At 40.5% G+C, this 11,195-nt stretch overlaps 1 long non-coding RNA gene across 1 annotated transcript in view; it reads left to right on the top strand.

Annotated features, from left to right (window-relative positions):
* The first annotated feature begins 653 nt into the window (after positions 1-653).
* LOC142036016 (uncharacterized) overlaps positions 654-11,195 on the top strand; it is a 51,724-nt gene continuing 41,182 nt past the window's right edge. Inside the window, exon 1 of the long non-coding RNA XR_012652033.1 lies at positions 654-1,117. This is a non-coding gene — a long non-coding RNA (uncharacterized LOC142036016). The remainder of the gene's footprint in view (positions 1,118-11,195) is intronic.

The raw sequence follows: 11,195 nt of genomic DNA, 5'->3' as shown, positions 1-11,195 counted from the left end.
CCTTTTAAAGTTACAGCTGTTTCTCATGTGCATTCCTCTGTGGAATTAAAGGCTGACAAAGCTTTGCTGTCCCTGCAGTCTGAGTACATTAAGAAAAAAAACAAAACAAAACCCCCCAAATCACAACCAAAACACAAAAAATGCTAAACCCACAACTTAGAGGTTCAGTCTGTGTCCCAGTTACACCTCAGCTTCAGAAGCCTTTGCAGAACTTGCAAATACCCAGGCGGCCTTCTATCTTTACTTGTGAACTATTTCTATACTGTAAGGATAGTTTCTCTCATTTCTGCCTTCAACAGACTTTATTGAGTCTTCACCTTCATCTGACCACTGTCTTTCCTCAGCATAGACATTGTGTGCTTTGCATTAATACATAATCTTTGACATAAAAGAATTCATGTTGAGATGCTGGTTGGCTTCTGAAAGTTTCAGCTCACAGGAAGGATCATAGAAAATTGTGTTTAGAAGAAGGAAGAAAGAATAGTTTTATAGGGCATTTTTAATTTGGTTATTTCTCCCTGTACCCCCAAAAGAATTAAAACAAATGATTTTCAAACTCATGAGCTTCTACTTCACACAGGTGTCCTGGTTTCAGCTGGGATAGAGTTAACTGTCTTCCTAGTAGCTGGTACAGTGCTATGTTTTGAGTTCAGTATGTGAAGAATGTTGATAACACTGATGTTTTCAGTTGTTGCTCAGTAATGTTTAGACTATAGTCAAGGATTTTTCAGCTTCTCATGCCCAGCCAGGGCACCTGACCCAAACTGGCCAACAGTGTATTCCATACCATGTGACGTCCCATCTAGTTTAGGAACTGGAAAGAGGGGGGGCAGGGATTTGCCGCTCGGGGACTGGCTGGGTGTCGGTCGGCGGGTGGTGAGCAATTGCCCTGCACATCATTTGTACATTTCAATCCTTTTATTACTACTGTTGTCATTTTATTAGTGTTATCATTATCATTATTAGTTTCTTCTTTTCTGTTCTATTAAACCGTTCTTATCTCAACCCAGGAGTTTTACTTCTTTTCCTGATTTTCTCCCCCATCCCACTGGATGCGGGGGGAGTGAGTGAGCAGCTGCGTGGTTAGTTGCTGGCTGGGGTTAAACCACGACAACAGGTATGATGGCAAATTAAAATTGCTCTTTGAACTGTTCTTGTATCTATGTTTTTCAATGTCTGAAAAAAATATATAGGAGTATTTGTAACAGGTGACTTGTAAGGGCATTAATTTTTGGTGTAAAATGATAGAGCACAAGCAAAACATCAGGAATTAAGGAAAAGGGACAGAGAAGAAATCTAGGGAGGAAAAAGGGAGAAGCAGGGGAAAATACAGAAATAATTTCACAAGGGGCTTGGAACTTATTCATTATCAATAATTTAGTATAAGCAATGCTACTTTTCATATTTGTTGACCAATCCAGTACAAGATAATTCTTAAGATTTAAAGATCTGTAATAAGACAAGCTGATTAACTTCACGTAATATATTGATTAGGACTAAATAGTTCATAACTTGGTGTTTCCAAAAAAGGACAAGACATTTTATGTATGTTGGTTCGCAGATGTGAGACTTCTGGAAATAGCATCATGAGCCTAAAAAAGCAATACAAATTTGCAGACTAAGTTGCCAGTTTCATAGTGATTGTCATAACCAAACAAGATGATGTGGTTGTGTACTGCCTGCCCAGAAAGGGTCATGTGATGCAACGGAGTGATGGGATGGAGCCAGCTCAACACACTCTGCTGATCTGCATATAAGCTGAAATTAAGTTCTAAAAAAATCCAACCCATCCTATGTTTAGAGAGTATGCTGTTAAGCTCTTTGCAGTGATACACACAGCCGTAGCTGGCAAAAGTCAGGAAAGAGAGCGTAGGGTTCGGCACTGTCCAAATTTCTCTCTGTCCTCAGCCTTGTTTAGCAGACTGTGCAGTGCGGCAAGTTCAGCTACCACCATTGTGAACCACAAGATTAAGAACAGCAAAGGTGTTTTTTGTTGCTTTATCATTGTAAACTGAGGTCATTTTGTATTCACCATAATATGGTGTTCTTCATTACACCTGTATTTAATGGCACTAATTTCTGTGGAAGTTAAGCAATTTTTTCTTGCTTATCAAAGAAACATGTCTTTCAGAACCATAGAAAATAGTTTATTTGAACAGTTTATTTCCATAAGCTAAAGTTCTCAGGTGGTCGCGGGGCCGGGGGGGGGGGGGGGGGGAGGAAAGGGGACTATTTTCTCATCCAGTTTTTGTTCAGCAATCATAAAACAAAATTTTGCCTTCCCTTCACTAGCCTCTTGCCAAGTATATTGGTGCTGTGGTTTTTTTCCATACCCTTTTCATATGGAGTGGAAACTGAGCACACCACTTTTCAGTCACATATAAATATGTTTTGTCTTGTGATTATGAACTTCAAGCACTAGAATGTGTCCAACTTTTGATCTGCATAGAAATTAGCATATGCAAACAATAGGAGAAATGAAGGACATACCTAGTTTGAAAACAAATTTCACCTTGAAATTTAGGAAGAGGAAAAATGCATGGTTTTTTGATAGCTTTATTTATACTCCTTTGAGGCATAATAAAACTCACAGTATTCAGACAAGAGTGAACAGACAAATGTTCTTTAAAACCTAAGGAAACCTAAAGAAAGAAGCAGTACATAAAAAAAACTGAGAGGAAAAAAGGCAAAACTGTCATCTTAATAAAATCAGGCAAAGGCACTAAACTTACTGGTTTTGGAGAGATTTTTCTATTTATTTGTAGAGGTTGAGTATAAAACCTTTACTATTACAGTGTATATGCCAGGTGCTTCTCTGTTGGACCTTCTAATGAGTTGCCATTTCCATTTTCCAGCACTAAGGATTAAAAAACCACCAACTCATAAGATTTTAAATATGCAGTAAGTTTAGCAGGGCAGTTTCTTTATTTGCCTTCTCCTTCGAGGTTATTAAATGGAATTCTGAAACATTTTTCAATATAAGCATAAATTTATTTTTAAGTTCAAATCCTTGAAGCTGTGGGAATAGCAGGAAAGTGAATGAATATAATAAAATTCAGAAGTGTTGACTGAAATGTTACTCTAAAATGGCTGAGCCAACACTGAAACACTGGTATTGATATTTAAAGTGTTCACAATTTTTTGAAAGAATGCCTTTCTGTTGGGAAACACTGCGTCCTTGAAATTGTAAAGTTCCTTAGGAATGCTTTGGTTTTGTTAAGCTTCCAACAGAAATCAGGCAAGGAACTTGGGTAACTTGGAGAAATCAGCTTTTTGGAGGCTTAGGTAGAAGGTCTTTGATTTGAAAGAGATGTGGTGTAGGGGAAAGAAAAAGAAACAGTTGGGTTTTTGGTTTTTTGGTTTTTTTCTTCCTGAGTTCTTTTCACCCCTTCTTCACATGTTCAACTTTGACCTTTTGTTTAAGACTGGTTTTCCTGCACCCGCTCCAACAAAACTGGAAAATTCTTACTATGGAACCTTATGATTTCTATCTCTACCTTCATCTCTTAAAATGGAATTGCTCTTTATCAATTTCCAAAGCATAAAATTGTATAAATTTCAGCTCAGCTTCCTAGTTTTGTTAGTGGAAACAAATTACATGGTATTTCTTCAAAATTCTCTTACTTGCAATACAGACTCTTTACTCCAAGATCTAGAAAGTCACTACAGAAACTTTCCCATAAGTATTTTTTAAAAGGAAATCACTATAAAATGTTTCCCATTAGACTTTTTTTTTTTTTTAAGGAAAAAACTGCAGTGATTTTGCTGCTCTATTAACGAATTGCAGAGAAATCTCAGAGTTAAAACATTAAACAAGGAAATGACAAAACAGCTTTGAGGGCACTGGAAGGAGCATGAGAAACTTAAAATCTTCAAAGGAATTTCAGCAGGAAATGCAGTCGTATGACACATGCTACTCAATGGTCAAGGTTACAGCCCGAGTCCTAGAGAAAAAAAAATTCATGGGATCCCTGCCTACTTTTTTCCCATGCCTGTTTATCATGCTACAGACCTGTGGTTCCTAGAAAGTTAATTCTGATGATTTTGATGTGGGCCTCTTTGTATTTTAATAACTCTTAAATTCTCAGAGCACATTCATGAGTATTTTTAACCATTATAACTGTGAGGATAGTCTTGCAGATATGACCAAGCATAATTTAAAGGATCACAAACTACACAGGCAGAAAAATCAAAACAAGCTTTACTCGGTTCCAGTTTTCAGATAATCTTATTCTTTGTTAGTCTTGCTCCTATTTGAACTATTTGGAGGTGACAAACACTTTGATTGCTTAAAGTTAAAGAGCATATGCTTGAATATTTAAATATTTACTCAGGATTTCTGTATCAAATGTAGATTTGGAGTTTAATCTTCCATTTGTGAAAGTATAAAACATTTTTGTCCTTGAATGATGAGAGACTGATTCAGATATTTTTTTAGCTGGGTTTCTGGAAATGTAATTTGTATCCTAATGGATTTATAAGAAGAAAGGAAAGGTGAATATTAATGGAAAAAAGATACAGCCAAACCAGATATACAGATGCTGTTTAGAGTAAGCCTGGTACATGGAGCAGAAATAACAGCTGAAATCTTACCTACACTCCTAATATTAAACTGTAAAGCAATAGGAAATTGAAGATAGCAAGTGTACTGAATAAAACAAAGTTCTGTTAGTGAATGAAACCATACCAGATAACAATGTCTTGTTATAGATCTGCACAGGTAACCAGGAAAATAGAGCTGTGTAATCCATCTTTTTACTGCGATGGATGTGTTTGTATGATCTATGGCGTAGTCTTGTAGCCCAGTAAATGTGGAGTTGCTGTTGCTTGCAACTGGTCACAGCATTGTGTTAAACTAACAGCACGGACTTAACATCTGCCAGGGTTTGTCTGGGCTTGTTTTGGCCAGCCTGGAGATTATTTTTTTTTAGCTTGTTTAGCTGTAACAGTAATTATCTAATTGTTGCTAGATTATTATCTAGTGACCAGGGAACTATTACCTACCTTGTTTTAACTTTTGCTTAGCCTTGTATAGTTGTGTGGCATAATACATAACATTATGAATTTTTTTAATCTAATGCAAAGTAATTACAAGTAGTTATTTTGTGGAAAGTGAGCTATCTATGATCCTAGACCAGAGCAGAGGAGCACAGGCATGGGCAGAAGCTTTGAAAGGACAGGTACATGAGGATACCAGAGGCCCCATGGCTAAAAACTAACTAGCCATGGTCAGATACTGGTCAGCAAAGGAAAGCAGCCTTGGGAGCTACATAAAAGCAGTTTTAGGGGTAATAGAGAGCAGAAATTATTTGACATATGTAAAACAATATATATATATAGTAAATTCAGTTGTAATGCAGATGAACAGACCAATGAAAATAGAGCAAGGTGTAGAGCATGTTAGCCAACATACAAACACTTGCTTGTGACAAATCGAGATCAGTAGGGAAATTTGAAAAGGAACAGAAATGCCAATCCTGAGGTGACTTTTAAAATAAATTATTAGTGACCTAAGCATACTTTATACAACATTAAATGACATTTTTTAGTTACATGTTTTTTCGTTTCAGATACTGTATTACTAAATTAATAATTACAAGAACCTGCTAGCCTTTAAGGTATCGAAAGAATATTAAAGTTGGATACCCCTATAAAACTAAGGCTTGAACTGAGCACTATGGAGGAGTGGGGCTGAGATAAATTTAGTTTTGGAGTATACAGTGTTAAATATTAACTTGAAAAATCAGGTACCTCAGTTCAGGTAAAGGTGTTCTGTGTGATGATAGATAATTGCTCACTTAAGTATATTCTTTCATTGAGTGGATTGGATTATGTGGAAGAGGGCAAAGCAGGAGTCTTTGGAGTTTCAGTATCTTTCCTGGGCTCTGTCTAGATGTCCTCTGTTCTGTGACAATTGATCATGTTATCCAATCCTTTATTTCCCTCCCACTTTCCCAGTCTATGATTATTTTTCATATTGGTTTTGCTCCACATTTGCCCTTAATTTCTCTCTCATTGCCTTTAGTATCAACGTCCTCTTTTTCTTCACTGCTCTTTGTTTAGCTTATTCCTAGCTTACTAACGTATTCTCTCTTCCAAAGAAATAAGGATAAATCCTTGACCACTCTGCTTTGTGTTTATATTCTTTTCTCCACGTTTCATCTGTTTTGTCTGCTCAGGCTGCATGCTCTTTGCTGTAATGTACTAATCTTTTACAGTGTTTATAATAGCGAGTCCTCACTCTTGGCTGGGCCTTAAATAGTAGTATTTATGGTTACACTTAAAATGATTGGAGAGCAATTGCATAAGGGTATGTGTAAATGCTGAGTGCTTACATGTCAGTTTTGACTTTGAAGAAATCATTTGAATAAATTAATATTCTTTAGAATTTGAATTTACATATGTCCTGGTTTCAGCTGGGATAGATGTCTTCCTAATAGCTGGTACAGTGCTATGTTTTGAGTTCATTATGCGAAAAATGTTGATAACACTGATGTTTCCAGTTGTTGCTCAGTAGTGTTTAGTCTAAAGTCAAGGCTTTTTCAGCTTCTCATGCCCAGCTAGCGAGAAAGCTGGAGGGGCACAAGAAGTTGGCACAGGACACAGCCAGGGCAGCTGACCCAAACTGGCCAACGGGGTATTCCATACCATGGGACGTCCCATTTAGTATAGGAACGGGGAAGGAGGGGAGGGAATCGCTGCTCAGGGGACTAGCTGGGTGTTGGTTGGCGGGTGGTGAGCAATTGCACTGTGCATCATTTGCACATTCCAATCATTTTATCATTGCTGTTGTCATTTTATTAGTGTTATCATTATTGTTAGTAGTTTCTTCTATTCTGTTGTATTAAACTGTTCTTATCTCAACCCAGGAGTTTTACTTCTCTTCCCGATTTTCTCCCCCATCCCACTGGGTGGTGGGGGAGTTAGTGAGCGGCTGCGTGGTGCTTAGTTGCTGGCTGGGGTTAAACCACGACAACATAGTGAATTGATCACTAATATTCTGTGCCTTAATAATGAATGCTGTAATTTTGAAAAAGTGATTTTAGATGCCTAACTTGAAATTAGAAGCCCTGATTATCAGAAGTCAGATGTTCCATATCCTCTGGAAAGCATCTTTTGAGGGTGCCCCAAATTGAATGCTATCAAAATTACATTTTCTGCAAAGTATTGGCTTATGAAATTGAATCCCCTTCAACTCCTACTAACTTAAATACAACAATGACAACGGGGAGTGATTTATTTGCCTATTTTCCCCCAATTCCTTATTCAGGAATCTGAAGTTGCTTCGTTACTCCACTGATTTAATTTCTACCTTTTCTGTTGGTGTTGAGTTATTGTTTCTCTAGTTGCAGAGCTGTATCTATTGCAAAGAAGTTGAAGGAATTTGCTATGCGGGCCTTGTTTATCTAGATACTTACTGCATGGATGCCAGGAATTATTGGTGACCAGGGCTGTCCCTTCTTGATTCGAGGCTGCATTGGACCACAACATACCATTTCAAAGAGAGGAGACAGTGATGCTTCCTGCTCAGAACACAGTCAAGCACAGCAGCATAGTGCTGAGGGACTCTTATAAAAATGCTCATTTCATGGCAAAACTCTGGTGCTCCTGCTAGAGCTCTGTTGTACATCTTTACTTACTGTAAGAGCTACTGATAATTAATCTTTTCTGTGGCAGGTGTTTCTGCAGTGTAAATGGATCACAACTGTGTTTTGGTGTTGCAGGAAATTGGAAGGCTGAGAAACAGGACTGACTGAACTGCTATGTGATCTGAGGAGATTAGAGCAATAGGTGATATAGGCAGTAGGGTTTTAATTTGACAGCTCCTGGAGCTGGCTTGGCCTGTATGACTGTATTAGCCACATGCAAATATTCCAAAATATCAAAGCACAGTTATTTATAACAACATTAAGGAGTCTTTGACAATTTTGATTAAAAAAATATGCTTTATTCACTCTTTTCTATGTGATTTATTCCATTGGGGGAATTTTGTCATGATCCTAAAAAGCAGAATCCTGTGTGCCTTTCTGCTTTCTCAGTGAGAGATAAAGTGATTAATGGTAGCAAAGAAATGAAACCCAAGTGCATGAGTTAAACTAATGGGAGCTCAGCTGTTACACCACTGGTAAATGGGAAGGGAGACTTTTCATCTTCCTGATGCTGAAGAGCCCTGCTTCATCATCCCCTTTTCTCTGCTTGTTTTCATTGTGAAATTCTCATTACAAGAAGTAGGAGCTGACATCTGCTGGAGAGAGTTCTTTTGATGACTGTTTTCCTGTTAACAGAGGCAAAAACCTGGTGGAGGAAAAGGGAGGAGGACTATGTTAAGATGCTGCTTTTCTTGGACTTGAAGGGGAGAAAACCAACAATACAAATGAAAAAGAATTCTTTATTCTCTGGTGGAGGATAAATATGTGTAAAAATTCCAAATTCCCTATCCAAGGGAAGTCAGATCTGCTTAGATTTCATGAATTATCTAGTTTTCTCTAAGTATCCATCTTCAGGGTTGAAGAGAGATTAGAAGGTTAATAACTGGTGTGATGGGTTGACCCTGGCTGGACACCAAGGTGCCCACCAAAGCCGTTGTATCACTCCCCCATCCTCAGCTGGACAGGGGAGAGAAAAATATAACAAAAAGCTTGCTGGTCAAGATAAGGACAGGAGAGATCATTCACTAATTACTGTCATGGGCAAAACAGACTCAGTTTGGGAAAATTAACTCAATTTATTACCAATCAACCAGAGTAAGGTAATGAGAAATAAAACGAAATCTCAGAACACCTTCCCTCCACCCCTTCCTTCTTCCCAGGCACAACTTCACTCCCGGATTTCTCCACCGAGCCCCCCCAGCGGCACAGGGGGACAGGGATGGGGGTTTACAGTCATCACATGTTATTTTCTGCTGCTTCACCTCCTCAGGGGGAGGGCTCATCACACTCTTCCCCTGCTCCAGTGTGGGGTCCCACCCATGGGAGACAGTCCTCCATGAACTTCTCCAACATGGGCCATTCCCACGGGCTGCAGTTCTTCACGAACTGCTCCAGCATGGGTCCTTTCCACGGTGTGCAGTCCTTCAGGAGCACACTGCTCCAGCGCGGGTCCCCCACGGGGTCACAAGTCCTGCCAGAAAACCTGCTCCGTGGGCTCCTCTCTCCGCAGATCCGCAGGTCCTGCCAGGAGCCTGCTCCAGCGCAGGGTTCCCACGGGGTCACAGCCTCCTTTGGGAACCCACCTGCTCCGGCGTGGGGTCCTCCATGGGCTGCAGGTGGATATCTGCCCCACTGTGGACCTCCCTGGACTGCAGGGGGACAGCCTGCCTCACCATGGTCTTCCCCATGGGCTGCAGGAGAATCTTCGGTCCGGCGCCTGGGGCATCTCTTGCCCCTCCTTCTTCACTAACCTTGGTGTCCGCAGGCTTGTTTCTCTTACGTGTTCTCACTCCTCTCTCTGGCGGCTGTTTCTCCACATCCCAACTTTTTTTTTTTTTTCCTTCTTAAAAAATGTTATCACAGCGGCGTTACCACTATCGCTGGTGGTGGGTCCGTCTTAGAGCCGGCTGGTATAGACTCTCTCTCAAACACAGGGGAAGCTTCCAGCAGCTTCTTACAGAAGCCACCCCTGTAACGCCCCCCCCCCCAAAACCTTGCCACACAAAACCAATACAACTGGATAAGCAATTGGAATATAGGCAGATCTAGAGGAAGGAAAAACTAAAGGCATGGAGAGGTGTGAGAAGGGGTGACAGAAGTGGTGAGTGGAGGGAAGGTGTGTGCTGGAGTGGGTCAGATTTCACAGATGACTAAAGGGTAGTTACAAGAGAAATATCCAAACTTCACAGAAAATTGTGAGGAGGATGTTTTGGGAAAGGGAGTCTTGCAAAGCCAACAGCACCTAGGTAGCCATATCAGTAATACCATATAAGACTGAGATGATCTCAGTAATGGGATCAGAAATACTAACTTTGGGTACAGACAGTGTTGTGAACTTAGCTGGTTTTCACAGGTGCTTAATGGGAATTTCCATGATACGTGAATACATGTTACATGATAAGTGAACTTTCACAGATAATTGGAGGGCAGTGTTGGGAACCTTTGGGGGAGTGAAATCTTGCAGTACCAACAGAACTTAGGTAACCCTGTCAGTATGCTGTAGAAAGCTTAGATGACCTAGATAATGGGATCAGAAACACCAAACATGGGCATGGATGTAGCAAAACTGGGACCAATGGGAAAAAGTATGTAGAGTGTGTTGCTCATCTGAGGGGAGATAAGGGCAGATCAAAATGAATAGGGAAAGAATGAGCAAGGAAAAATAGAGGTGAGGGGGGATAAAAAGTGCCGGTGAAGTGCAAGCAGGCTGCTGGTTGGTACCCTTGCCTGGCTGAGCATTGCATGTTGTCACCACAGTTTACCCTATCTTCTTACTAAGCTCTATTCCTGACTATTTTCTGTATGAGTGTGCTGTTTTCTCTGTGTGTATATAGGCACACTACTGAAATTGTGTGTGTTGTGTATCTGTGCCTGTTGTGTACCTGCTCAGCCCTGCCACTAGCCAGACCTACAAATGGGAACTGCATCAGCCACCTGTGTCTGGCAGGGATGGGAGAAGTGGGTTGGAGCCCACCAAGCCAGTGAGGGGAACTCCCCTGCATCCCCAAGCCCTCCAGATTCACCTTCACTTCGCAGCAGGGAAAATGTAACATGTTGTGTAGAGTGGGTAGGATTAAATGTAAATAACCATCTCCTAGTAAATTTTCTGTCTCCTTGGACAGTGTGCTGCATGCATCCCTAGTGATTGCCATGGCATGTTATGGATATAGCTCCCCTCCAGGAAGTGAAATTCCTGCAGTTGGGTGCACAGGTGTGACAAACTAGGATTAGCTCAGCTCCTTGGGGCAGACAGCCACAGGCAAACTCATTTCTCACTATTGCTGTATGTACAACTAGTCAGAAAGAGCTCCTGTTAGAGCAAGATTGTCTCAGGACCTCTTCTCTCAACAGTGTGGCACAGGTATGAGTCTGTGTGGTCCCTAGACATGCTCTAACATCTTGGTGTGCTGGACATGATAGGAGCATGTGAAAGAATTAGCCATTGCCGGAAGTGAGTTGGGGAGGCGTGTTATGGTGAGTACTGTGTAGGTAGAGAAAGGAGGTCTCCTCAACAGGAGACACAAACTGAGGTTTGAAAAATGCAGG

The sequence above is a fragment of the Buteo buteo genome, chromosome 10 (genome assembly GCF_964188355.1).
Source record: "Buteo buteo chromosome 10, bButBut1.hap1.1, whole genome shotgun sequence".
Lineage (NCBI taxonomy): Eukaryota > Metazoa > Chordata > Aves > Accipitriformes > Accipitridae > Buteo > Buteo buteo.
Note: the sequence above shows the minus strand (reverse complement) of the source record. Positions and strands in the feature narration are given on the sequence as shown.